Here is an 11,467-nt window from a genome sequence, read left to right as displayed (position 1 = left end):
ATCCTTTTAAATAAATATTTTACCCAAAAGTCTTCTCAGAGTACCCATAAACCTGAGTCTATGGTTCATACCTGATCTCGGATCATTTATTTTAATTTATAGACATTTTCAATGGCACATTTGTATAAGAAAAAGGAAGACTTAACCAAACAAGCACTAATAAAAGAACACATAGTATACAAGCACTTTTCAAATGTAATAGTATTTGATGATTTTTTAAATTGCATTCAATTTATAGGTGTTTTTATGAGTTTTTATTGCATTTAAACAGTTCTGACCTGTAGGCATCACCAGTGTATGGTGTTTCAAGATCTTCAAAATGGTGAATAATTTTGGAAGCAACTAATTTTTGAAGTAAATTTTTCCTATCACTATTGCACACTTCACCTGTAATTAGCTGATCCTAAAACATGACAAATCATATTTATGAATGGCCATACTTTCTCCATGTCCACTGCATCCCACTAGCCAACTCAAAACGTCACACATACTGTTTATCTTAAGATCTTGGCCAGTCTCAAAGGGCGGCACACTCACCAATTACGGATGGGAGAGGGGTGACAGACTAAAAGACTGCGACTGACATTTCACTCCAATTCCCTGTCATGTACTGCAGTGGCCCATTTTGGCAGCAAATCAATGAGAAGATTGTGAAATGAAAAATAAGGCATACAGAGAGAACACAAACAGTTGTAAAAGTCTTAATAGAACAAAATTGGTGGAGCCACTTTACCGTGTGTATCACTTTACTTTTCACTTTGCGTGTTTTTTCTTGCATTAAAGTAACAAAAATCCAGCAATGAGGACAGGAACAAAATGATAATTACGAATTGTAATTTTGCCAGTTTTTCTGTTGGTCTCCCACCACAATAGTAACATTGCAGCCATTCCGAACCACTATGACTCCGACTGATCCATTAGCTCTGCAACTATTCCTGACTGATCCATTAGCTTTGCTTCCAAACCCTAGAAAATTAGAAATGACTGTATTCACAGAACAACAAACACTAAAACACAAAGGTATGTCATCCATTAGGGTGTTTTCAAATTCAACTTTCATGTGTATATCTAAGGCTCAGAAGAGTTTAGACTCTTCTCTTGTTTTGCTGTCCTCAGAGGGCTAAACAGAGACTATTTGGGTCTGATCAAATCGCTGGTAAAAGCATCAGGGAGCATGCACAGAAACCATTCAGATTCAATTAGCTAATGGAAGAGCAGCGTATTTCCTAAAGCCCTTTTTGCCTTGGCAATGCTTTTCATGGTGAGGATTTCAACATCGTTATAATGGTTTAGCCATTAGGGGTCCATTAATAGACTTCTCACAACTTCTCAGCATTATATTTGGTTAAGACACTTCATAGTTCCACAATATAAATGACACAGCAAGACACGCTCGGGGACAAGGCCACTTCAAAAATAGCTATGCATTGTCTCATATATATATATATATATATATATATATATATATATATATATATATATATATATATATATATATATATATATATATATATATATATATATTGCTGTTGTCTTGCACTTTTAATGTGGATTTGTAGCTCTACCTTTTTTAATCAAAGGAGAATAGAAGGATACGGCCTCTCCAAAAAATGCCACAGTCCCATGTCTCCCTTCTGTAGCAAATCCAATCCTGCATCAGAGGTGTGTACTCCCCTGGAGAGGAATAAAATGAATTCATCACACTCTCCATTATTCACTCGTTTTCTGGGAGTAAAAAATTCTTTGCTTCAGTCCAAGTTCACCTTCTGTTGCCTGCTTGATCTAGCTTAGAACAGATTAATAGAAATAAGACATTATGCACCATGTGATTTACATTTCAATGTATAAATCATTTGCTATTAACATCAAAAAACTAACTTTGTACTTTACAATGTAAACAAATTTACTAATATGATTGCAATTATGACATGATGCTGAATTTGTCCTAAAATAAGCTTAATAATAACAAAGCAATTTTTATATTCTTATAACATAAAAATACAGTCGTGAAAAAGTTAGGAATTCACTGGTTTTCTGTATTGGGACATAAAAAAATAATGATCTGGGCCGGTTTTCCTGATAATGATTGATATTATTTAGGAATGTTCGTTATTGTTTCACGTGCATTTCCCAAAAATGCACTTAACACAGTGGCACGTAGCCATGCTTTAAGTGCTACTTAGGAGTCGCTGAAATGTCACCTTATAGAATGTCTTGTAATTGTAGTAGGCTATACACTCGTTTATTGAATGTTAACTTAATGCTGCATTCCAGGCAGTGCGGATATAATATAATATAATATAATATAATATAATATAATATAATATAATATAATATAATATAATATAATATAATATAATATAATATAATATAATATAATATAATATAATATAATATAATATAATATATTTGTAAAGACTTTATTTCCAGATCCATGAAAGCTGCATGTCATTGACAGTTTTTTGTTTTTGTTTTTTAGTTTATTCCTATTTTTACTGGTCTTTGAAGCATGTTTCCTACATTACTTTTTTTATTATTTTTTTTTGGTTCAGTCATTTAATTTATGTGTACTTGTATTTTAATTTTCCTGCCCTTTTTAATTACTTAATTTATAAATTCAAATTGATCTGTAATCACATGAAAAAAGCACTTGAATACAATGAAAGGTGTAATCTGCCGATTGTCCTGCAGGTGACCGCAAAAATCTATCTTCTTACGATGCACTTATGTCTTTACGATTACTCCAGAGCACTCGTAGATCTACAATGATTTTCAAGTGCTTAGTGCCGTAATATTAATATCAGTCATATGATCATTTTTAGGAACTTCTTAGGCTTACAATGCTTTTGGGAAACAGAGCACTGGTCCTTTGCAGGTCATAAAATTTGGAAAATAAAACATCAGATGAACCATAACACATGACATGACATTCCATTGTGTCATTATTTTTTTTTTACAAAAATAAAGCAAAAATGGAAAACCATGTGTGACAATGTTAGGACACCATATAGTTCAATTGCTTGTAGATACACTTTTAGCAGTAATAATTTGAAGTAATAATTTTCTGTATGACTTTATCAGTCTCTCACATTATTCAAGGGAGGAATTTTAGCCCACTCTTCTATACACCATTGCTCCAGTTTATATTCAAGTTTATGCACAGCTCTCGCCACAGCATTTCAGTCAGGATGAGGTCCAGACTTTGACTGGGTTACTGAAACACCTTTATTCTTTTTCGTTTCAGCCTTTCTGTTGTAGATTTGCTGCTGTGCTTAGGATCATTGTCATGTTGCGTGATCCAGTACTTGCCCAACTTTAGCTGTTGGACGGATGGCCTCACATTTGACTCTAGAATAGTTATGTATAGAGAAGAGTTCATGGTGGATTCAATGACTGTGAGGTGCCCAGGTCCTGTGGCTACTAAACCAGCATGTGTGACTTTTGCTCTATCCTTCTATGACTCATATGCTCTGTAGGTTTTTACAAAACGTGCTGCTGTGCATTGTGGCCAAACATCTGCACTTTGGTCTCGTCTGTACAAAGAAAATTGCTCTGTAAGGCTTACAGTTTGTTTAGATGCAACTTTGCAAACCTAAACCTTGCTGCCATACTTTTTTCAGATACCAGAGGCTTTCTTCTGACAAGCCTTTCAAACATACCATACCTTTCCCATAGTTTTCTAATTGTACTGTCATGAACTTTATCATTTAACATGTTTACTGAGGCCTGTCGAGTCTGCAGTGAAGTTCTTGGGTTTTCTGACATTTCTCTAAGCTTTACACAGTCTGATCTTGGGAGGAATTTCCTGAGATGTCCACTCCTGGGAGGATTGGTGTCTGTTTTGAATGTCTTCCACTCATTGATAAACTTCCTCACAGTAGAATGATGGACTTCAGATTGTATAAAAAATGGCTGTATTACTCTTCCCAGACTGATGGCAGCAACAATTGCTTGTGTCTTACCTCCTTTGTACTGTGTTAACACACACCTGAAGGCTCCAGACCAGAAAACTGCTTTTATAGAGGTGCTCACACTTGCTGATGATCCTGAATGATGGCTTTATTTTTGTTAAATAAATAATGATACAGTGTAATGTGTCATGTGTTTTTGTTCATCTGAGGTTTTATTTTGCAAATGTTAAGCCTAAGACCAGACTTAAGGCGTCCTAATTGTTTCACATGACTGTATATGTGCAAGTAAAATATTACGTTCCTACAACAGTTTATTAAATGAGAAGTTATATTTGAAAAACATAAATTTTAGACACAATATTTACTGTTTGCATTTACACCACCAACGAAATATCATCAAATGCCACAGCAGAGAGAATCGGTGTTTTAACGATTCAGAGATTCAATTAATAACTCAAAGTAAGTCACTTAAAGTTAAAAGCTTTAGGCTTCAGTGTTTTTAAAAAGAATTGGTTCAGTGCTACTTGTTTATTCCAATTTTAAACATAGACAGTATTTTTATTTATATTCATAGAATTTTTTTGTCACATTTTGAGGTACAATTGTTGCTATTAACTACTACTTTTGCCTCAATAAACTCCAATTAAACTCTTACTAATTTGCTGCTTATTAATAGTTAGTAAGGCAGTTGTTAAATGTAGGTATTAGGTAGGATTATGGATGTAGAATGTGTGCTTTATAAGAACTAATATGTTGCAACTAGTTATTAGTGATAATTGGTCCTTATACTAAAGTGTTACCAAAAATCTTTATTTTTGACTTTCGTGCGCTATTATTACATGGAAAAACTAAATACAAATATCAGTTCAAATAAATTGTAAATCGCATATTGTATTGATAAGTTCCAATATGACTCATGATGTGTACCAAAGCCTTTGTGTCCTGTCCATTTTGAGACAGACAGCATGTTACCCAGCTTTGTCTGGTAAAGGTACATAAAGTCCCTGTTCTTCTTCCATTTTTCAGGACACACAGATGTTCCTGCAGGTCTCAGAGATGCTGCTGTTGTACTGATGTGTATGCAGGCCAAATCCAATGTCTGGGCTCTGCAGGGTATCAGAGGCTTGCTCCAGTCTTTGTGGACTCATCCCCTTGCAAGACCAGGCATTTTTCATTGGGTTAAGCAAGAATTCCACTCTCTCTCACTTCAAAGTGATTTCTTGAAAGTCCTGGTTTCAGTGCTGAGAAGAAAACAGATTCACTCTAAGGTAACACATATAAGTATATATATACAAGTATATATATATAAAAAAAACACTTCTAAATTAAATGTCATTATTTACTCACCCTTATGTCGATCAAAACAACAAAACAGAAATACTGTAGTGAATTTTTTTTTAAAGAACTTGTTCTTTTTGGATTTAACATTTATACTGACTTGAGTAATCAATAAATAAATTATCACAGTTTATTTTAAGGTACAATTCTCACCATCAGCAAACTTTTGCCTCAAACTCCAAATTTGCTGCTTGTTAGTTAGTAAGGTAGTTGTTAAGTTTGAATAGGATAGGATTAAAGATGTAAAATATGATCATGTAGAATAAATGCTTTATAATAATAATATACAGCCAATATGTTAATAATAGGCATGTTAATAAGCAACTAGTTAACAGTGAGAATTGGTCTCTATACTAAAGTGTCAAACAAAAAAATCATTAAACAGGAACAGGAAGTGTCATGTTTTATACTGTAATGAACTACTCCTAGAAATGTAATGACATCAACATTTTATTTTGGTCAGTCTAATCTAAAGGTCTTTGCGATTTTAAATTGTGGAGATCTTGAGTTTTCGTTAAAGGGTGTGTCCATGGCAGCCTGACAAAATCTGATGTCTCGCCATAGGAAAGTTGTTGTAACTCTTAAATATTCAATCTTCCCCAAACTTTACATGTTTGATAAGAATCCTGGGCTGAACACATCTGAAGGCCAATATTCCATTATACTCATAGTGTCACCTGCTTTAATGCTTTATACTAACTCAAACATGCATGTTCAATCTCCACCAAATTTCATATGGTTAATAAAAGTGCTGAACTGAAGAAATCTACATGCCAAAGTCCAGTTATAGTCAAAGCGCCACCAGCCGGCCGCAGGAAGATTTCCACATATAAATGACTTTGACATATTCCTCTTATATTCACCACTTTAAATCCATATTTCTTGCCGTTCACTGTTTTACTAAAGCCACCCACCCACTGGCGGTGAGCCCGGGTGCAAGGGCCCATTCATCTCTGCTTGCAGCTTTAATTCTATATTATATTTTTGAAGCATACTATGAATTTGTTTGGAATTCTGATTATTAATGAAAATTGACTTTTAATGTGAATGTGAGATTTTAAAGCTTCAGTGAAGTTCAAGTTTTTCAGATAACTTACATTTTTGCTCCTCACATACTGTAAAGCTATTGTATGCTTCTGCAAACTTCAGATATAGCATAACTTTTAAAGGGGGGTGAAATGCTCATTTTCACTCAATCTCCTGTTAATCTTGAGTACCTATAGAATAGTACTGCATTCTTCATAACTCCAAAAAGTCTTTAGTTTTATTATATTTATAAGAGAAAAATAGTCTGTGCCGATTTTTTTCGGAAAAACACGAGCCGCTGGAGGCGTGACGTGTGGGCGGAGCTAAAGAATCACGAGCGCGAGTAAGCTTTTGCATTGAGAGCGTTTGGAAGTTGTGACATTATCGTGAGGAAAAAAACCCATCATCCAAAACAAACCATGGCTAACAGTCAGATTCAGCCGTTTATTTATGATCCAGAATCAGATCCAGAGGCTGAAACTGAACGAGAGCAGCAGCAGCAACGACTACAGCAGGATGTCTCTATGTGGTATGCATTGAAACTTTATATATTTGCTTAGCGGTTTTGGAAAATGACTAAGTTCCACTTTATGTCGTCTTTTTTTTCTTTAAAGGTGCACTAAAGGTTGTCTTGCCCTCGCAACCAAAAACACCACTCCATCTAACGTCACACAGACCCATACTCGAAAAAAACTTTCTGAAACTTGTGACAAACCGGAAGGAGTACTCCTTCAAAAGTACAACTTAATTTTTGAAACTTTGTCCATGTTTAGCATGGGAATCCAACTCTTTAACAGTGTAAAAAAAACTCAGTATGCATGAAATAGCATTTCACCCCCCCCCGCCCCCCCCCCCCCCCTTTAAATATTTTTTTTAATTGGGTTTGTTTTGATTTAATTGTGGAGAGTTACTTATGGTTATTAAGGTGAGTAAATAATTACCAAATGTTTCTTTTAAGGAAAACTATTTTTGAGAATTGTGCTCTAAAGTTAACTGTACAAAGTATAGTGAGCAGGGCAGAGAGAGATTTCACTCAATCAGTTAGATTCATGAAGCCGGTATCGAAGGTCATTTGTTATAGGTATAATGTATTCAATGTAATCAGCTCCAATTACAGGCCTCCCGGAGGATATGCACAGAAAGCTGTCTAGACCCTCCCTTGACAACAGGCCTCCTGCTGTCAGCACATTGCCTAACCTGCAAAAAGGAGTGTTTTAGTGACAGAAACCATGGGGTGCTTTACTAAATGATGGCAGGTCTGTTCCTGTGTCATAGGTCTTAAAATTCAGCATCTTGACTAATTATTCCCTTGTTGAATATTAGTACTTTACAAACTATTGTGAAGGTGAGCGACCAGTGATTGCAATTACACTGGAAGCGTCTGCCCATTCAATACTCTACTCTTTGGATATTGTGTTAGATTAACAGGACAAACGATTATGTGCTTCAAGAACATCTGAGATCTTTGAAGAGAAAGTTGCACCTGGACATTTTAAATTTTTTATTGTTTTACTTCCACCATGCACATATTCAGCAGCCATTACACCAGTCTTCAGTGTCACATGATCCTTTAGGGATCAAGAAGCATTTCTTATTTTTTTCACAGTTGAAAATGCTTGTACCCCCTTTGTGAAAACCACAAAGGTGTGATGTATTATTTAATTTGCTAGTTAGATAATATTACTGAATAAAAGTATCAGTTTATTTACCTTTTGAACTGTAGGATATATATGTTTTTTTTTTAAATATTTTTTATATTTCCTTAAGGGGGACCTTCAGCTCAGTTGTACCCTTCTGATGATGTCAATTTGACGTTAATATACAGAATTTGTATATGTTCCTGTATTTCCCCAGAGTTTAAAAGAGTGCATTATATCCAATGTTAGTCCAATGTTAATCATAGCCCAGACCTCAAAAAGGTCTAATGGGGACAGACGTATCAACTTATTTCTGTTTTTGTCAAATCCAGCTTGCAGGGGGTCAATCAGACAGTGAGGCCATCCTTCCCTTCCAATAATGGACTATCAGACTGCCTGACCGCCGCAGCTGTAATGGGGTGAGCACACAGAGTGATAATTTATGGAGTCGTAGTTGCGGCTGGAGATGTGATTTTCTTAGTGCAACGGCAGAGTGCATTCAAAGTGATGTTTTGCATGCTGAGGCAGACCTGATGACCTCATTAAAACCTGTCAGAGACAGATCTGATGGAGGAAGGTTACCGTGGATACGGTGACGCAGTCTGCCTCAAAAGGCCCTGTGATTACCGAGTGAAATATAGCCAAGCACCCTTCCCATTCTTCTCCTACAAAGGCACAAAATGAAAATCTGTGGAGAAAAAGGCATAATCTTTGATTACGTAGACTTTCTCAGTCAAAGATGGTGAATTTTTTTGTCACTGATAAGACATTGGATATTGAATACATGTTCTTAAAGGAGCAGTTCAGCCCCCCAAAATGAAAATGTACTCACCGTCAGGCCATCCAAGATATGGATAACACTGTTTCTTTGACAGTACAGATTTGGATAAATGTACTGTATCATCACATCACTTCAGTGGATCCTCTGCAGTGAATGGGTGCCGTCAGAATCAAGTTCAACATCTTGTGAAGAAAAAAGATGCATGTTTGTAAGATACAAATCCATAATAAGGCATTTTAACTTTAAATCGTCACATTAGCCAAAATACCAGTCCATTATCTGTAATAATGCTTCCTCCGGTGAAAAGTCCACCCCATATTTTTCTCTTATAGTAAAGGTTTGAAGTTGTCTAATGTTGGACTTGTTTATTACAAAGGAGCCATTTTTAATTTCACAAGACATTAATTGACGACTGGAGTCGTGCAGATTACTGTGATGTTTTTATCAGCTTTATGAACTCTCATTCTGACGGCACCCATTTACTGCAGAGGATCCATTGGTGATCAAATGATGTAAAGCTAAATTTCTCCAAATCTGTTCCAATGAAGAAACAAACTAATCTACATCTTGGATGGCCTGAGTTTAAATGTACTGCACTAAATGATTCTGTGCACAGACCACTGAAATCATTTCTAATTTCAAATGCATCATGTAGAATCAAATGTATACCTTTTTACACTTTTAAAATCTTTGTCTTTTTTGCCTGTCCATTCAGCAAATTGTAATACTGTAGCTTACTCTGCCTCTGAAATTACTTTCTTTTTCAGATGACATCACTAATCCCTTTTATTTTTCAACCAGTTTTTGAATCTGTTATGATATGTAACACCCACATTTCACTATCCAATGGATAGAATCATGTCTTTTTCTACTTTTTTTCATTAAATATTATTTGTAAATGGAAAGTGGATAACATTAAGGAAGTACTGTAAATTGAGTTGCAAATATCTTTTCATGTTGACCTGACACAGGCCATATTCAATCCTGCGTCCCTGAGGGCACAGCGCTTATGTGCTGTGAACATGTGCACTACCCGCTGTACTGTGGCCCTGACTGCAGAAGTACACTTTAATGTTGACCAAAATAAAATAATAAAACAGGGATGCAAATACTGCAGGCGACTCTCAACACTAAGTTTTCTCAGTTTTTCTTCTGTCTAGTGCTGTGCCATGTGATCGCTCCCCATAGCAACACACTCTATTTATCTGTACTTTTCCAAATAGCATTCTCCAAACACTTAGCTGGTCAGTAGCAGTGGTTCTCGACTTTTCTCAAGTGCTGACCCAACAACATGGTAGCAAAACTGTGGATAGCTCACCCAAAAATGTTGGGTGATTTCCAAAATGAAAATTGTGAAAATTCTGTTTCATTTTTTATTCAGCCTCAAGTTGTTACAAAGCTATATGCATTTCTTTCTTCTGTTGAACATAAAATAATATATTTAGAAAACTGTCTGTAACCAAACAGTTGATGGTCCCCATTAGGGACTTTTACACCGGATAAACATTTTCATAATTGTTAGAGCTATTTGCAGAAGTTCCCACTTTTTGGCATGTTTGCACTGCAGGAACGAAGAACATATTTAGTTCTACGAATTCTCTTTGGGTGAACTAAATTAGCTCTTACTTTAGAGTAGTGCAGGGTCAAAAACAGTTTTACCCGTGACATGAGTGTACGCTGATTGGCCTAAGCCATACAAAACACTGGCTATCTGGCATTTTTTCAAAGCTGTGTACTCAGTCGACATATAAAAAAGTGATAACAATGTCATTTAGCTACCTGTTGTCTTCAGCATTGTGTTATTTTCTCAGCATCAATGATATGTAACACTGAAAGTTGTCACAAGAGATTTAGTCAGATTTTCTGTGCTTTTTTAATTGTGTAAAGTGTGCATTTACACTTCATTTCTGTTATTACGAATCCCAGCTCCTATCAAGGTGTCCTCCATTCACCAGTTGTTGATGTTTGTAAATGCTAAGAATAAAGATGTCACTGTTGACCGCTTCACAGTTCCTTCTGCTGGATTGAATGCAACCAGGAAAATGGCCCGAGGGAGAAATTTGTTCTCTAGGAACCACCATGCTGGATAGTCACTAGAACTGAGTTCTTAGAACTACACGGCGAGAAAGTGCCTATTGACTTCCAAATTATTTTTTTCCATGCTATGGAAGTAAATCCATTTTGAAAGGCATTTTGCGATCCATTTTTTCTTCTTCTGTTTGATCCTTGTGACATGACCCTCTCCTTCTCCATCCATCTCTTATACCAGCTGGGATCGTTCACAGGACCTTAACCTTTCATTTGCGCTTCACTTACAGTGTTCTCTTCTATGCAGCGATCTGTTTCTTCACGGTTGACTGTGAGTCATGCTAACCTCAGGGACAGACTAGCTTGGTATGAATTGACCTGACAACAGGAGGCCTTCAGATTCAGGCCTGTCTATTCATTAGCATCACTGCACCTGTGCCAGTTGCTAGCGTGGAGCATGTAATCACGGACCGTGTATTCAGAGGTAGACATGGTTTCAAACATGAGGCCGTTAAGGAGAATTTAATGTTAACATGAAATCAAATGTATCCCTGTTGCTTTCATAATACATGTTCCTGGTGCAAACCACGATTTATTGGTGCATGTTTATCATTTGTAGACATTTATGGTTTTCCTAGATAATGGTATAATTATGGCATCTACCAGCAGGGGCTAACCGCTAAAGCTACCCATGATGCTTTGGATATCTTGAAGTCCTCTTTTTCACATTTTTCATAATCCAGTCT

Source organism: Carassius gibelio, chromosome B9 (assembly GCF_023724105.1).
Source record: "Carassius gibelio isolate Cgi1373 ecotype wild population from Czech Republic chromosome B9, carGib1.2-hapl.c, whole genome shotgun sequence".
In the NCBI taxonomy this organism is placed as follows: Eukaryota; Metazoa; Chordata; class Actinopteri; order Cypriniformes; family Cyprinidae; genus Carassius; species Carassius gibelio.
This window is presented reverse-complemented; position numbering follows the sequence as displayed.